The 16,930-nt window shown below is 42.9% G+C and overlaps 1 long non-coding RNA gene across 1 annotated transcript; it reads left to right on the forward strand.

The window, feature by feature from the left end:
• Positions 1 to 6,470: 6,470 nt before the first annotated feature.
• LOC120740649 lies at positions 6,471 to 8,367 on the forward strand. Its single transcript, XR_005697429.1, has 4 exons — positions 6,471 to 6,853; positions 7,156 to 7,273; positions 7,412 to 7,938; positions 8,113 to 8,367. It is a non-coding gene; the product is annotated as an uncharacterized LOC120740649 (long non-coding RNA).
• The last annotated feature ends 8,563 nt before the right edge of the window (positions 8,368 to 16,930 follow it).

Below are 16,930 nucleotides of genomic sequence, written 5' to 3' on the forward strand. Positions count from 1 at the left end.
CACTGGCCCAGCACACACTGTTGGAAAGTATGCCCCCGCAATCTCCTCTTTCGCAACCCCAACCCCAGATGTCCCCGGCGCCGGAGCTTCCAGCCCTGCCATCACCAGCTCCGCCGGCGCTTCCTGAACGACCGCTCCCAACCCCTGAGCCTTTTTCTGGTGAATTAGAAAAGTGTACAGGCTTTTTAACTCAACACTCTCTGCAGTTTCGGCAGCAGCCAAGGGCTTTTGAGAGTGATGGGGCTAAAATCGCGTATTTTGTCCAGCTGTTACGGGAGCGGGCGTTAAAATGGGTTCAATCTGTTTTGAAAACTCATCCAGAGATTTCTTACCTTGACCTTTTTTTAATTATTTGACTATATATGAATGCTTGTGTATAAATACACAAACAATACACATATGGTGTCATGCTTTCAATTGTGTAATTTAGGTGATCTAGGTAGCTCTGTTTTGGAAGTTCAGTTCATGCTAGAAATGTGTTTTGGAGTTTGTATGTGCTTTTTGGAGTTTGTACGTGTTTTGTCTCTAGGGGCCACCACATATATTTATATATAAACATATATAAATAAAACCACTTTTTTTTTACATTAGTAATTCCTTTTGTGCATAGTTTTATATTATTGTTAATAATAAATTAATTAAAGCAACAAAACAACCTGAAGAGCCGGTTCGGAGCCGAAAGAGCCGGCTCTTTTTAGTGAGCCGAACCGAAAGAGCCGGATCTCTAAAAAGAGCTGGAAATCCCATCACCAATTCCAACTGAGCTCCTTCCTCACAGACTTAAAATTACGGCGCTCAATGGGCAACGCCTACCTGATGGCACCTATATCACTGAGCCTATTTCTTTAACTCTCTCCAGCAATCATTCCGAGACCCTGCGCTTGTTTGTGTTTAAAGCTCCGCTCACGCCATTAGTACTAGGATTTCCTTGGTTGCAACAACATAATCCCACACTAAATTGGAAGACAGCTAAGGTTTTGGGGTGGGGGGAGGGATGTCACATGACCTGGTTAAAGGCCGCAACACCGCCTACCAGTTCTTCAGATCCAGGCTCTGCCCCTGATTCTCCTGATCTCTCCTCCATCCCTCCCATTCATCATGATCTCCTGGAGGTGTTTAGTAAAGACCGTGCGTCTTCATTGCCCCCAAACAGACCTTATGATTGTGGCATTGACCGCCTCCCTGGCGCTCCCCTTCCTATGAGCCATTTATACAGTATTTCTCAACCTGAATGTGAGGCAATGGAAAGATACATCACAGAATCCCTTGCTGCTGGAATAATCCGGCCCTCTTCCTCTCCTCTTTCGGCTGGGTTTTTCTTTGTAGTGTGGTGTCGTGATGAGGAATCATCGGCAGGGAAGGTGTGGATGTCAGTGGTGCGTTTGTGGACATCATGTAAAATCCTACCCCAGAATCTACTTCACTACAATCTACCCCCGGGATTTGAATCGTCGTCCCGACAATTGACACTCACTGCCAAGGTCTAAACAGGGTAACTGTATTAGGCACAGGTGCCTGGGAGTGCCCAGCCCCTATTGCTCTACTTCCTGCTACCTGGGGCAAATGATGCAGGTTCGAGTGCGTCCCAGCATTACCACGGGTAGTCCTACGTAGAGGGGCTATATTGTTATGAACACCAGCCATAACTGGCAGATCAGTGCAAGCTGACACCATGGGGGACGTTGAGTAAGTAAGTAAGTAAGTAAACTTTATTTATTAAGTGCTTTTCACAGACAGACAATCACAAAGCGCTGTACACAAATATTAAAATAAACAATAAAATCAATAGACATTATATACAATGTAAAAGATCAAATGTAAATAATGTAAAAAATATAAAATATGTAGATCAACAAAAGGCTTGTTTGAACAGAAGAGTTTTTAACTGTTTTATAAAAGAATCCACAGAGTCAAGCAAACGTAAATGTAGTGGTAAACTGTTCCACAGCCTTGGTGCAACAGACTGAAAGGCTCTGTCCCCTTTTGTCTTCAGTCGTGTACGGGGAACAACTAAGAGACTCTGAGTCTGTGAGCGGAGATGATGAGCAGCAGTGTATTTTATACAGTGGGGCAAAAAAGTATTTAGTCAGCCACCGATTGTGCAAGTTCCCCCACCTAAAATGATGACAGAGGTCAGTAATTTGCACCAGAGGTACACTTCAACTGTGAGAGACAGAATGTGAAAAAAAAATCCATGAATTCACATGGTAGGATTTGTAAAGAATTTATTCGTAAATTAGGGTGGAAAATAAGTATTTGGTCACCTCAAACAAGGAAAATCTCTGGCTCTCACAGACCTGTAACGTCCTCTGTAAGAAGCTTTTCTGTCCCCCACTCGTTACCTGTATGAATGGCACCTGTTTGAACTCATCATCTGTATAAAAGACACCTGTCCACAGCCTCAAACAGTCAGACTCCAAACTCCGCCATGGCCAAGACCAAAGAGCTTTCGAAGGACACCAGGAAAAGTATTGTAGACCTGCACCAGACTGGGAAGAGTGAATCTACAATAGGCAAGCAGCTTGGTGTGAAAAAATCAACTGTGGGAGCAATCATCAGAAAATGGAAGACATACAAGACCACTGATAATCTCCCTCGATCTGGGGCTCCACGCAAGATCTCATCCCATGGGGTCAAAATGATCATGAGAACGATGAGCAAAGATCCCAGAACCACACGGGGGGACCTGGTGAATGACCTGCAGAGAGCTGGGACCAAAGTAACAAAGGTCACCATCAGTAACACACTACAACGGCAGGGAATCAAATCCCACAGTGCCAGACGTGTTCCGCTGCTGAAGCCAGTGCACGTCCAGGCCCGTCTGAAGTTTGCCAGAGAGCACATGGATGATACAGCAGAGGATTGGGAGAATGTCATGTGGTCAGATGAAACCAAAGTAGAACTTTTTGGTATAAACTCAACTCGTCGTGTTTGGAGGAAGAAGAATACTGAGTTGCATCCCAAGAACACCATACCTACTGTGAAGCATGGGGGTGGAAACATCATGCTATGGGGCTGTTTTTCTGCCAAGGGGACAGGACGACTGATCCGTGTTAAGGACAGAATGAATGGGGCCATGTATCGTGAGATTTTGAGCCAAAACCTCCTTCCATCAGTGAGAACTTTGAAGATGAAACGAGGCTGGGTCTTCCAACATGACAATGATCCAAAACACAAAGGAGTGGCTCCGTAAGAAGCATTTGAAAGTCCTGGAGTGGCCTAGCCAGTCTCCAGACCTCAACCCCATAGAAAATCTGTGGCGGGAGTTGGAAGTCCGTGTTGCTCGGCGACAGCCCCAAAACATCACTGCTCTCGAGAAGATCTGCATGGAGGAATGGGCCAAAATACCAGCTACTGTGTGTGCAAACCTGGTAAAGACCTATAGTAGACGTTTGACCTCTGTTATTGCCAACAAAGGTTATGTTACAAAGTATTGAGTTGTATTTTTGTTATTGACCAAATACTTATTTTCCACCCTGATTTACGAATAAATTCTTTACAAATCCTACCATGTGGATTCATGGATTTTTTTTTCACATTCTGTCTCTTACAGTTGAAGTGTACCTCTGGTGCAAATTACTGACCTCTGTCATCATTTTAGGTGGGGGAACTTGCACAATCGGTGGCTGACTAAATACTTTTTTGCCCCACTGTAAGAAGCTTGGATAAGTAATCTGGAGCCTGGCCATTTAGTGCTCTGTATGTTAAAACAAGAATTTTAAAGCGAATTCTAAACTCTATTGGGAGCCAATGTAAAGAATATAAGATGGGAGTGATGTGAACACGCTTGGTAGAGCGAGTTAGTAGTCTGGCTGCTGCGTTTTGTATTGTCTGGAGGCGAGAGAGAGATGATTTATCCAAGCTAGTAAAAAGGGAATTACACACAGGAAAATGGAGAGAGTAATTTTTCCAGAGTTCACATCATTTTCATCTAAAAGAGTCATTATTGCACGTTTTGGAACCTAATCACTTCAATTGGCCGCTAGAGTTGGAGCCAAAAAACAGAGGAAATTCTATTGGAGTAATATAGAAAGACCACGCCCATTTTCGTTTCTTAAGTTTAGTTTCTGCTGCCATTTTCTTATCCCGCAGTGGAACGGAGGCGACTGTCAGCATAAGCCAGGTAAATTAGCAAAGTGCTAAATAATGATTTAATATAGAATAAAATGTGGAGTTTTTGTTTATGTGACAGGTAATGCATGTATTATATTACAGCTTCTGAGTTTGTGGGTCTTACATGCTACATAATTGCCAAGGTTGATGCTAATGTTAGCTTCCAACAAAATTAATGTTGTTCGACCACTCACAGACAGCTATATTTCAATAAACTTAATTTAGCATTGCTGAATAGCTGTTTTTAGGTAGTATAACTGACCAGGGAAGTGTGTTTTTAACAAATCCTGTGCACCGATGTTTTATCCAAAATGGTAGGTGGGCACATGTTTTTTACTCAGAATTGAATTGTGTGCATGGTTGCAGTCTGTAGCCCCTAGTGTATTAGATTAGTATTATACAAACTTCCTATTGCTGCAATGTAGAGTTTTCTGTTACTTATGTTTTTTTTTACATGCTTTTTCATCAGAACATAGCATCGTGAGATTGTAAGACATACAAGGAATATATGTGTGTTTTGTTCAATTTTGTAAGTATTTGTAATAAATCTGATTATTTAACAATATCCTTGTCATATCATGAAGGATGCAAGCTGTGCGTGTAAAGTATAGAGAACAACAAAAGTACATCTGTTTTGAGGGCCAACTGACCTACACATCGTTTTTGGAATGTGGTGAGTTAAAAAATCAAAGTTTCCTGTGTGTTTCATAGATTGTGTGAATCAGTCAAGCTTTGGGCATGGTGCTATAATAGCTGCTATATCAAATGTTTAGGCTTTTTTTCTGGTTCAGTTTATTTAATTTCACTTGGTTTTTTTTGCCTTGTTCTGGTATTAATTTCAAATGTATAATGCAATTTTATAATGTTCACAGTTGCCAAGAAGTTCAACATTCCAAACTTGGACTTCAAAGTTTTTGATGACTCAAAGACTGAAGTTGATGAGGATGTTTTTGATTTCCTTATGAAAAAACAAAACCTTGGTGTGCTAGAGATTTGTCAAGCACAAGGTCCAAATCCAGATGGTAAGTACCTTGGAATGTCATCATCATCGTCAGTTTTAAACTTTTAATTGACAAGGTAGTGGGGAGAGAAACCACAGTCCAGTTTATTTCCTGGTTGCAAGTGGAGAGGGTGTGAGCAGTTACGTAAGCACAGTCAGTTGTTCTATCAAATTACTTGGTCCAAATATTAAGATTGGCCAAACTTTTTTCAGGATCCCACAGGAATGGAATAATGATGAGTTTCTATCCCTGATGGAATTTTTAACAGTTTAGTGTCCTATCAGCTTGGTAACAGCATTTTAACTTAAGCAAAGAAAAATCTAACATCTGCAGAAAGGTAAATGTCACTAGAATCACTCAATCACTGAGCCACTGTGTCATTCATGCTTTAAGTCCTGGCTAGTAGAACATGTTCTGTGTAAGGCAAGCTAATAAATTTACTGAATTGTTTTCAAATAATCCTATATTTTGGTGGGTACTACAATGTTTGTGATTGTGTAAATAACACTAACCATCATACAAACTTAAACAAGAAGGCAAGAAGACATGAAACACTAAACATTTAAAGGCTAATTTACATCATGGAGCCCTGCTCTCAAAAACTGACACGGTCAGTTTGTTATGGAATGTGATGCCATGTGGTTGGTTGTGACTAATAAACTTACATTAGTTTATGTTATCGATTCTGTCACTCGTTGGCTAAAACACAGGAAAATCAAGGCACTACAACTAAAAATCTTCAACATTGCTTATTCATAAAGTGCTTTACAAATCCGGCTACGAGGTGGATTTTCCCGTTTGAGTGCAGCTAGCCAAAAAACATAGTCAATTACTGCTAAAGAAACACACACTCAAAGTGGACAGTGCCTCCTTAGTCTTCTTACATGAAACTCATTGTTGCAACCAAAGGGCAGCACAAAAGTGACCTCTATAATTTTTATGATTTGATAGATTCTTCTGCAAGCACCTCCTTTACCAGTTCCAGTGGAGAAATTGAAGTGGACTCTGATGACACCATATTATTGGAACACAGTCCTACAACAAGACGGAGAGCTGACGACACGTCTCTTGCCCGAGTAAGCTATGTAGTTTGTTGTATACCCTTTCAGAAAGTTGACACAAATTTGAATATATTATATGTATTATTATCACTGTCATAAAAGCACAAGATTCTGCTGTCTTTCCTTCAGCACAGCTCTGCATATTGTAGACCGGATCGGCAACATAAAAAGTTAGTGTGCTTGACAGACAGACAAATTTAAGGGTAATTATTTGTGCTTTTTAACAGAACTTTAGGTGGCTTTTTTAGTATCACAAGAAAAATATTTATGGTATATTGATTATATATTATTATATTGCTCTATTTTACGGTTACTTAGGTGGTTGAAGAAGTTCTAAAGAACAAACCAGGAGGAGAGAGGATCATCAATGAGTATGCCCGGACAAAAAGCCTAACGGATAGCAGACGGCGTGACATGGTCAAGATATTAGTTGCACATATGACAAGTGAACATGGGTATGCTGACATAGTTATTTCATAAGTATATATATGATAAATTAATTTATCATTTATTCATTCATTTATTTTCTTAGAGGTGGTATTTAGACTTTCAACAGTGATTGTACTTTGTGTTTGTCTGTGTAGGACAAGTCCTTCAAGATATGTCGAAGAGAACTATGCAAAGGGTATCATCACGTTGTTCCCATACCTGGCTGATCCTAGGAGCAGGTTGGGCTATGTAAGTACAAAAAAGAATAAGTTCAAACAATTTACTTTTCACTCGTGAATGTAAGACATTTTTCAGGCATGAAATATATGTAGAATTTTCCTAACAGTTTGGCTCTGGATTGAGTACAGCTGAAGATGTTTTTTTTTTTGCAGGACTTTCATCTGTGCTGCATTTTCTTAACTCTCATTATTTAAATCCCTTTAGAGTTCAGCACTCCAGTCCCGAGCAAGGGAGCTCAATTGCTGCAATTTTCAGATTGAAAGTGTAAATATATTTTAACATGTTAATTCAAATATTTCATTTAATTTTAGGAGCATTTTTACAATGCAGAAGATGGGAGTGGGTATCTGGCTTGGAGATTGAAGTTTATCCAAAAGGAAGCTTCTAATGGACAAAACAAGACTCCCAGAATGTCAAAAACGCAAATGGGTATGTGATATTGTTAGTAGTTATAATTCAAGTCTCACTCATCTGGAGACTAAACTGCATGCATGAAAATTCTAGCTGAGTTCTCAAGCCTTGTAGGACAAGGTGTCACATTTTTGTCATATTCATATCCACTGTTAGGGGGCCCAACATCTGATAGAGACCGTTTCAGAGAAGAACACTGCCTAATGACAGACAGCTTGTGTTCTGAGGCTATTGCACTGATGAAACATACAGCTGATGAAGGAATTGTTATGATGAAGATGAAGCAGACCTTCAACTATTGCTAAAAGATGATTCATGATCCAGTGAAGTCATCTGATATCTTTTTGGACTTCCCAAGATTCCTGGATAGAGGAGGATTAGTAATGTTTATCTTACCTTCAACTTCCCTCAATGTTACATTTATAAGTTGAGGTGCATGTGAGGAAAAAAGTGAGCATAAAAGTTGTTTGATACAAGGAGTTTCAAAAACTTAATTTCATCTCTTCTGCAGATTGAGCAAGATTTTACTTTGATGTTCGATGAAGCCACCTCTCCGAAGTTCCTGGAGAAGTGGCCCACTATCTACAAACAGAAAGTCCTTGAACAAAGCCGTGGTCTCACGCAATCAGATGACCTTCAGTACCTTGTGCAAAATGCTGAATGCACAATAGAAGTGGAAAATGGTGAGATAAAATAGATGGATTATATTGTTATGTTTTAATTGGAGCATTTGAAAGTGCAACACCGTCACTTGCTGTCACTTTTTTTTTCAAAACTTTATAATGTAAGTGTTAACACAGTTGCAGATAACGTGTTTTGGCAGCTAATTATTGTTTTCAATTTACTTATGTTTCCAGGATGGGACAGTGACATGTCATCCATTTTGATCCTTGTACACCTGTTACCACCATCACCTCATGGCCGCAAGAGACCAGGAAAGCTCTCAGCCAGACAAGCCTGTGACCATCTTGTCAAGTTCGTCAAGGTAAAGTTACAGTAAAGTAAACATAACTAGTTATATTTACATTGATAACAATATTTCTGACAAACTAAAAGGTGTATGTTTAAATACAACTATGAATTTAGTCATTACCAAGAGATGTATACAGCTCAGTCAAGCAGCCTTTATGTCTTGCACAACCATATGTAGGCTGTATTTGCAACATCACACATTTCTTTTATCACTTGAGTAAAGTACACAAACAATAAGTCATTCCAAACTTTAAGTTCATTGTAAATAGAAATGCTACAATTTCAGCAAATTAACTGTCATGGTAATTAACATATTTATATAGATTATATCTGTATATATACTCATATAGATATACAGATTATACTCTTGACAAGCTAGCAGTTAAAATTGAACTAGTTTTGTCTGTTTTGTATCCATCCTTAATTCTGTCAGCCTCTTGTTTTTTAACCAAAGTCTTATCATGTTGGAACGTTTATCTGTCTTTGTGTCACAGACTGCAACTAGCATCCAGGGGCATCTCGATGGCATCACAGAGAGACTTCAACCATACCTTCTTGCAGTGGGCACTCAGAGGAGTGTGATTCACAAGTACTTCGTTGTGATAGACAAACATGCAGTACCTTGTAAATCACCAGGCTCTCTTGCTTGTTTTGATGAGCTTTTCAAAGCTCACTTTGTCTTTGGTACGTCATATGACCACGATCTGGTCAATATGTACAACTTTCTGCAGACCACCATTTACGAGATAGATGTTGATACAACCAAAGTGAATCCTAGGGTTGCAGAGTTGAGGGCTCGGATGCTGCGTTGATTATTTTTTTTTTTCTACTAAGGGTGTTGAGCTAGAATGTTTTGTTTCATTTGCAAGAGGTTCCAGACAAATGCTAATTCCTTGATAAAGCATTTCAAAGTGATCCAACCACAACTTCTTTAAGAAAAATTGAAAAGTTTCAAAAATGTAACTAAAACATTGGCAATAAAATATCAAAGTCATATTGCTTTCATTTGGCAGGCGTTTGACCCTAGGAGTCTGACCACTGGACCAGGTAAAATGCTTTCTTTAAATGAATTGGACTGGGGCTGTAAGATAGCAGAGACTCTTCAGCTACCAATCAACACCAAGATGTTAAATGTTAGATGGGCAAAACACCATGGAAATATTTACCGTTCTGATTTAGCTGTTTGTTTAAAAGTCCATTGTGAAATGCCAGTTTTTCTCAAGATCTGCCATGTTGTTGTGAAGAGGTTATTGTTGATTAACTTTGCACTGCAAACAGTGTGTCTGAATGAGCATTTTAATGCTTTTCATGTTTTGTGTACAAGAGACGGACCTCATGTAATTTGTGTTGAAGAGCTTTTCTGTTGTAAAGCATTTGATTTGATTTCATTTGATTCCACGCTCCAAGATGGCGCCGAGTATGGCAGCCTCGTCGCGAGCTCCCCCAAGCAACGGCTTTCTTCTGTGTTTAATTTTACTTTTCCTTTATTTTTTCACGAGCAGCACTTGTCTCCTTGTGTACGACCGACAAACCTTACTGGACATAAAAGACGGTCTTTCTTATAACTTTCCGGAGTTCAAGTTTTGCAACACGGACGCTCCGTTTGCAGACCCCCCATTCATCTCACCTGAGACGCCTTTGTTCTCTGGCCCTGGAGGCCGCAAACGCCGACGCAGAGGGAGAAGATCTGGCGTTCTGGTTCGACTGAGACGGCGCACTTACAGACCACCGTTACCCAGTTTATTACTGGCTAATATGCAGTCTCTGGAGAACAAGCTGTGCGAGCTTCGGGCACGGATCTCATTCCAGCGAGAGATGCGGGACTGCTGCGTGATCTGCCTCACAGAAACCTGGCTATCGGACAAAGTACCGGACTCCGCAATACAACTGCCGGGGTTCTCTGTGCACCGCGCGGACAGGTCACAGGATCTTACTGGGAAAAGCAGAGGCGGTGGTGTGTGTTTCATGATCAACAACAGCTGGTGTGATTATGCGAACGTGCACCCGGTCAAATCCTTCTGCTCACCGGACCTGGAGTACCTGATGATTAAGTGCCGGCCATTCTGGCTACCGAGGGAATTTACAGCAGTGATTATTACGGCTGTTTACATTCCCCCACAAGCCGACACTGACCGTGCACTCAGGGAACTGTACAGCGCGATCAGCAGCGAGGAAACCGCACACCCAGAGGCAGCGTTTATCACAGCCGGGGACTTTAATAAGGGAAACCTGAAGAAAGTCTCACCAAAACTCCATCAACACATCCTTTTTAACACACGTGGAGATCGGCTACTCGACCACTGTTACACCTCTTTCCGGGATGCGTACAAAGCCCTCCCCCGCGCCCCATTCGGCCAATCAGATCACTGCTCCATCCTGCTCCTGCCCGCCTACAGGCAGAAGCTGAAACAGGAAGCTCCAACCCGGAGGGCGGTGCACTGTTGGACGGACCAATCGGAGTCTGCGCTGCGGGACTGTTTTGATCACGCGGACTGGGAAATGTTTCACGTGGCCGCCAGAGACATTGATGAATACACAGACTCAGTCTGTGGATTTATCAGGAAATGCGTGGAAGATGTCGTCCCATCCAGAACAGTCAAATCCTTCCCAAATCAAAAACCCTGGATTAACGGAGATGTTCGCGCGGCACGGAACACCGCCTTTGCCTCCGCGAACACATCGGACTACAAACACGCACATTACCAACTCCGGAAGACGATCAAAGCAGCCAAACGTGAGTACAGGGACAGGGTGGAGCAACAGTTTGACAACCCTCGGAGTATGTGGCAGGGACTAAACACGATCACAGACTTTAGAGGGAAAATCAGCACACCGCAGACCACGGCCTCTCTGTGTGAGGATCTAAACGTATTCTACGCTAGATTCGACGCAGCGAACACCATGAGACCGGACAGTGTGCGCACCGCGGATGACGTCAGTGCGTACACTGTGTCTGAGGAGGATGTGCGGAAGTGCTTCAGGAAGGTGAACGCACGCAAAGCTACTGGTCCGGACGGGATTCCCGGCCGCGTCCTCAGGTCATGCGCGGCTCAGCTGGCTGGAGTGTTCACGCACATCTTCAACCTTTCCCTCTCTCTGTCTGTAGTCCCAGCCTGCTTCAAAATGGCCACCATCGTCCCTGTACCCAAATCCTCCACCATCTCCTCATTAAACGACTGGCGAGCTGTAGCCCTGACCCCCATCGTAAGCAAATGCTTCGAGAAGCTGGTCAGGGACTTCATCTGCTCTGCACTACCCGACTCACTGGATCCTCTACAGTTTGCATACCGCCACAACAGGTCCACTGATGATGCCATAGCCCTGACACTACACACTGCCCTGTCACACCTGGAGAAGAGAGACACGTATGTGAGAATGCTGTTTGTAGATTACAGCTCAGCATTCAATACCATCGTTCCCTCGAAGCTGGACAGGAAACTGCAGGATCTAGGACTGAGCAGCTCCCTCTGCAGCTGGATCCTTAGCTTCCTGTCTGACAGACGCCAGGTGGTCAGACTGGGCAGCATCACCTCATCCCCCATCACACTGAACACTGGTGCTCCACAGGGGTGTGTACTGAGCCCTCTCCTGTACTCACTCTACACCTACGACTGCACAGCCACTAACAGCTCCAACATCATCGTGAAGTTTGCGGACGACACTACAGTGGTGGGTCTTATCACCAACGGTGATGAGACGGCTTACAGGGAGGAGGTCAGCACCCTGACCCACTGGTGTCAAGACAACCATCTCACCCTCAACGTCGCAAAGACAAAGGAGTTGATAGTGGACTTCCGGAGGTGCAGAGAAGTACACACCCCCATCACCATCAACGGCGCTGCTGTGGAGAGAGTGAGCAGCTTCCGGTTCCTTGGAGTACATCTGGCTGAGGATCTTACGTGGTCAGTACACACAAACAAAACAGTGAAGAAGGCGCAGCAGCGCCTCTTCTTTCTCAGGAGACTGAAAAGATTCGGCATGAGCCCCCGCATCCTCAGGACCTTCTATCACTGTGCCATTGAGAGCATCCTCACTGGATGCATCACCACCTGGTATGGCAACAGCACCGCCTACAACTGCAAAGCTCTCCAGCGAGTAGTGCGGTGCTCTGAACGGATAATTGGAGGTGAGCTTCCCTCCCTCCAAGACATCTACAGGAAGCGCTGCCTGAGGAAAGCGGGGAGGATCATCAAGGACTCCAGTCACCCCAGCCATAAACTGTTCAGACTGCTTCCATCAGGAAGGAGGTTCTGCAGCATCCGGTCCCGTACCAGCAGACTGAGAGACAGCTTCTTCCACCAGGCCATCAGACTGCTGAACACGTCATAGACACCTCAGCTTCACTACTGGAACTTCAACATTATGCACTCCACACTGTATATAAATGCCACTTGTTTTGCACATATTCAACTCTGTATATTTTATATATTTTATTATTATTATTATTATTATTATTATTATTATTATTATTGTTTTTTTTTGTTTTTTTTTACTATTTAATTTGTAAAAATGTGTATACACACACACACACACACACACACACGAAAATATTTAGTATACACATCCAGAAATGCATACACTATTATATATTGTACATATATTTATTAGTTTCAGGTCGGCCATTCTTGTATTTTGCTCGTTTGTGTTGTTGTGTTTGCACATCTCTGTTGCTTGTGGGGCTCGCACACAAGAATTTCACTCGCATGTGCTGTGCCAGTGTGCCTGCACATGTGATGTGACAATAAAAGTGATTTGATTTGATTTGATTTGATTTGATTTACAGGTGTCATACAGTGATAGTGATTCCAGTTTTTATATTGTACCATACTGTTTCCTGTGAACAATAAAGGTGGCAGTTAAAATAAAAATAATTTCTGATTTATTTATTGTACCTTGCAGTGAATGATAATACCTAGAGGGTGAAATAAAGTCACATATTCTTCTTCTTTTAATTCTATTTAGAGTAAAATTTAGTTGTATGTAAAATTTAAATTATATTTGGAGTGAAAATGTTGTTCTATTTGAAATAAATTTAAATTCAATTCTGAATAAAATTCTGCTCTATTTAGAATAAAATACTATGTAGAGTAAAATTCTGTTCTATTCAGAGTAAAATTAGGGTGGAGTTGTTTTTATTTTATACTAAACTGAGTAAATTATCATCATGTGTATTAGAATATTTGCAATGAATAGAGTAGATTTAACTCTGAAAGTTTAACTCTACCTACCTAACTCTACCTAACTCTTTCTTAAATGATAGAAACAGGAACGAGACAAAGATTTTACATGAGAGTCAAGGCCCAGAGAAGAGTCAAATATTACTCCAAGATTTCGAATATTTGACTTGACAGATGGACAGAAAGAGGCAAGAACCTGACTGATTTTAGAATGTAGCTCAGGAGGAGCTATGATCATAGTCTTGTTAGTATTTAGAACAAGGTAGTTGCTTGAAAGCCAATCAGAAACCTGGGTTAAGCACTGGACTAGGGTGGACAGCCTATCCAGCTGATGAGACTTAAAGGATATATGGAGCTGAATGTCATCAGCATAAAAATGATAAGACAGGTCGCTAAAAGATTGAATGATAACAGCTAAAGGAAGCATGTAAAAAGAAAATGGTAATGGACCTAAAACTGAACCCTGTGGGACCCCACAGGGTTCAGTTCATTTTCCAATTCTTCCACTGTGGGTTGACAGAGATGCCAACCACGACAGCTGGATGCTTGGTTGGATTGACCAAAGGAACGAGCAATGTGGGTCAAGCGAGCAACTGCTCTGAGGAGAGGACTGTAGTTGGAAAACTTCTCAAGATGAGATGAACTTACTGTTGACTTTGTGGCTTGTGTCAGATTTGTTGTCACCAGCGGACGTATTTCCGTATCAAGGGTGGGATCCACAAGGTCAAACGTGACTGGAGATTGCGACTGTGCAGACGGTTTGAGGAGAAAGGCTGGCCCTTTAAACCATGTTGTGCTGCTCAGTTGCGCTGCTGCAACAGAGCGGGACCCATAATCTGCTGGGTTGAGTTCGGATGGAACGTGCTTCCACTGGTTGGAGCATGTTGATTGGAGGATGCGTTGGACCCTGTTATGCACGTGCACATAAAATCTTCGTGACTGATTGTGGATGTAGCCTAGCACGACTTTACTGTCAGTGTAGTACTCAATGTCGTCAAACGTGATGTCTATTTCTGCTACTATCAGCTCCGCAACTTCAACTGCAAGCACTGCAGCACATAACTCTAGTCTTGGAATTGTGAGGCCGGCTTGAGGAGCTAGCTTTGTTTTTCCAAACACAAAGCCGATTTCTGTTTTGTTTGAAGTAGACAGTTTGATGTAAGCGACAGCTGCAATGGCTTTCACGGATGCATCAGCGAATAGTTTGGGCGCCAGATGTAGAGAGAGAAGTGTAGGGGCGTGGTATTTGGAGATCTTCTAAATCTTGAAGTGAGTCCTTCCAATTGCTCCACTCTGCCTTCATGTTGTCTGGGAGTGCTGCATCCCAGTCATCCGTCAAGCTGGTAAGTTCTCTGAGAATCAGTCTGCCTTGAATTGTGATTGGAGCGAGAAACCCTAGGGGGTCGTAGAGACTGTGAAAGTGTCTGTGTTAACATTCCACAGCAGCCCTAAACTGCGTTGCACTGGCGAGTCTTGAGCGCACAGGTCCAAGTTTCCAATATTTTTTGCCCTGTCTTCTGGTGGGAAAGCCTCTAGGACTGTAGGTCGGTTGGAGATTACTTTGTGTAGTCTGAGATTTGAGGAAGCAAGAGCCCGTTGAGCTTGTTGGAGAACTTGTATGGCCTTTTCTTCAGTAGAAAATGACTTGAGAGCGTCATCGACATAGAAATCTCGCTCAATGAATGTCCGCAAGTCAATCCCAAAATCTAGCTCACCAGTCGCTGCTGCTTTCTTCAACCCATATATGGCGACAGAGGGGGAGGGACTGTTCCCAAAAATGTGCACTCGCATGCGATACTCTATAACTTCAGATGACATGTCGTTATCTTTGTACCACAAGAAGCGGAGAAAGTCTCTGTGGCTCTCTTTGACAACAAAACAGTGGAACATATGTTCAATGTCCGCCGTTATGGCCACCTGCTCCTTTCTGAATCTTATGAGCACCCCAACAAGACTGTTGTTGAGGTCAGGGCCTGTTAGCAACACGTCGTTGAGAGAGACTCCTTCATATGGGGCGCTTGAGTCGAACACGACTCTAATTTTGGCGGGTTTCTTTGGATGGTAAACTCCAAACAAAGGGAGGTACCAGCATTCCTGGTTCTGACTGAGAGCTGGTGCCACTTCAGCATGTCCTCTGGTAAGCATGTTCTCCATAAACTCCAGAAAGTGTGTTTTCATTTCAGGTCGTTTTTCAAGAGTGCGCCGGAGTGACATAAGGCGATCGTAGGCCAGTTGTCTGTTGTTCGGGAGCCGTTGTCGTGGCGATCGAAAAGGCAGAGGACCAACCCAGCTATTGTCACTGCCCTGATAGAACTCTGAGTCCATTATTTGGAGAAACTGCATATCCTCAACTGATGGTGCAAGTCTGTGATCATCCGCTGTTCGTGTGAAAACCTGCTGACCAATGCTGTCCACATTACATCCTGACACAGGAAGGCTTGAGGGGCTGTGACTGTGCTCAGGAGCTTTGGTGAATGTCTCTTTAACAGTTATTTGACTGTTGCATGGCTGAAAATGGCTTGCACGGCCATTCTCCAGTATGAAAGTCTTATAGCTGTTCACGTGTGGGGGTCTGTGCACTCCATCGAGACAGACGTCATCTACCACGACCCAACCCATGTCGAGTCTCTGAGCAAATGGGGTGTCGTCTGGGCCGTTTATTTGCTCCCGGACTTTGTGGACTCGAAGCATGTCTCGTCCCAGCAGTAGTAGTATGTCGGCATTTGGGTCTAATGGCGTGATCAAGTTAGCAATCTGTCGTAGATGGGCGTGTTGTTGGTGCAGCTTCTGGAGTTGGTATCTCAGAGCGGTTATCTGGAATGTCGTTACATTCGAGGAGTGTTGGCAGAGGGAGACTTCCCTTTCCATTCACTGACTCTACTATAAAGCCAGAAGCACTTCTTCCTGATACTCCTGTGAGTCCGGCACACGTCTTTAACATGTACGGGCGACTCTCTCCTTGGATCTGAAAAACATCAAAGAACTGGGAACGTGCCAGCGATCGATTGCTCTGATCGTCCAAGATTGCATACATTTTCTTTGTTTGCTCTCTGTGTCCAGCAGGGTATACATTCACTAGTGTGATTTTTGAACATTCTCTGGCGCTCACTCCTTCCCACCTCAGTACACCGAGACGTGACTTCTTGGGTGTCTGCTTTGTCACTCTCCCCGCCTTGCTGTGGGGAAGGGGGCGATTTAGACTCCCGTGGTGCTGGACCTGGGTGGAGGGCAGAAATGTGATTTTTGCTGTCACACTCAGTGCACGTGATTTCTGATTCACAGTTCTTGGCTAAATGGTCAGTAGATGAGCAGTAGCGAAAGCAGACGTTTAATTTTTTGAGGATCTGTTTGCGCTCTTCCAAGGGTTTCTCTCTGAACCCTCTGCACCTTTTCAGAGGATGAGGCTTGCTGTGAATTGGGCACTGTTTATTTGGATTCACAGCATATTTGGATTTTTCTGCATCTGCCTTGTCCTGTACTTGAGTTTTGTGAACAGATATGGGCCCTTTGGGGAACCTTTCGTGCA

This window comes from Simochromis diagramma, unplaced genomic scaffold (genome assembly GCF_900408965.1).
Source record: "Simochromis diagramma unplaced genomic scaffold, fSimDia1.1 OVJJ01000433.1, whole genome shotgun sequence".
Classification (NCBI taxonomy): Eukaryota; Metazoa; Chordata; class Actinopteri; order Cichliformes; family Cichlidae; genus Simochromis; species Simochromis diagramma.